This window comes from Anomaloglossus baeobatrachus, unplaced genomic scaffold, assembly GCF_048569485.1.
Source record: "Anomaloglossus baeobatrachus isolate aAnoBae1 unplaced genomic scaffold, aAnoBae1.hap1 Scaffold_3777, whole genome shotgun sequence".
Classification (NCBI taxonomy): Eukaryota; Metazoa; Chordata; class Amphibia; order Anura; family Aromobatidae; genus Anomaloglossus; species Anomaloglossus baeobatrachus.
This window is the reverse complement of record NW_027443121.1, coordinates 40001-41856: the sequence shown is the minus strand read 5'-3', so window position 1 is coordinate 41856 and position 1856 is coordinate 40001.

Below are 1856 nucleotides of genomic sequence, written 5' to 3'. Positions count from 1 at the left end.
CGCCAAACACAACGCCGGGCCGTACAGCGCCAAACACAACGCCGGGCCGTACAGCGCCAAACACAACGCCGGGCCGTACAGCGTCAAACACAACGCCGGCCCGTACAGCGCCAAGCACAACGCCGGCCCGTACAGCGCCAAGCACAACGCCGGGCCGTACAGCGCCAAACACAACGCCGGGCCGTACAGCGCCAAACACAACGCCGAGCCGTACAGCGCCAAACACAACGCCGGGCCGTACAGCGCCAAACACAACGCCGAGCCGTACAGCGCCAAACACAACGCCGAGCCGTACAGCGCCAAACACAACGCCGGGCCGTACAGCGCCAAACACAACGCCGAGCCGTACAGCGCCAAACACAACGCCGAGCCGTACAGCGCCAAACACAACGCCGAGCCGTACAGCGCCAAACACAACGCCGAGCCGTACAGCGCTTTCGTGTGGGGTCTTCTCATACAGACGGTGGAGGAGCGCGAGGTATGTAACATCCACCAGCTTCAAGGTGTCATCAGGGAGGATGAAGAGGATCCTGCGACCTCCAGGCCCAGGAGAGGTAAGAGGCTGGAAATAATGGAGGCCACACAAAGTATTCACACCAAGGGCACAATGTGATCACTGTCACTCAGGGGTGTACTCACTTTTATTACCAGTGGATTAAACATTAATGGCTGTGATGAATTATTCACTGGTACACAAGCTGCACACTGACACTGCACATTGTATACAAGCTGCACACTGACACTGCACATTGTATACAAGCTGCGCCCTGACACTGCACATTGTATACAAGCTGCGCCCTGACACTGCACATTGAATACAAGCTGCGCCCTGACACTGCACATTGTATACAAGCTACGCCCTGACGCTGCACATTGTATACAAGCTACGCACTGACGCTGCACATTGTATACAAGCTACGCACTGACGCTGCACATTGTATACAAGCTGCACACTGACACTGCACATTGTATACAAGCTGCACACTGACACTGCACATTATATACAAGCTGCACACTGACGCTGCACATTGTATACAAGCTGCACACTGACACTGCACATTGTATACAAGCTGCACACTGACACTGCACATTGTATACAAGCTGCACACTGACACTGCACATTGTATACAAGCTGCACACTGACACTGCACATTGTATACAAGCTGCACACTGACACTGCACATTGTATACAAGCTGCACACTGACACTGCACATTGTATACAAGCTGCACACTGACACTGCACATTGTATACAAGCTGCACACTACCACTGCACATTGTATACAAGAGAGGGGCGCTGCAGAGAAGCAGGGGGGCAGAAGAGAGGGGCGCTGCAGGGAAGCAGGGGGGCAGAAGAGAGGGGCGCTGGGGGAGTCCCTGCCCTCAGAGTACAGGACGCCCCTTGTCACCCTCATTAATGCAGGCGGCAAAGACCACACGAAACTAATAGAGGTCAGAAAGAGCAACAACAACAACAGCGGAAGATCGGAGACCCGTATACACGAGTAATATATACACACCCCCTATACACTCATCTTCATATATATACACACCCAATATACACTCATCTACATATATATACACACCCAATATACACTCATCTACATATATATACACACACCCCCTATACACTCATCTACATATATATACACACACCCCCTATACACTCATCTACATATATATACACACACCCCCTATACACTCATCTACATATATATACACACACCCGCTATACACTCATCTTCATATATATATATATATATATATATATATATATATATATGTAGATGAGTGTATAGGGGCTGTATATATATGTAGATGAGTGTATAGGGGCTGTATATATATGTAGATGAGTGT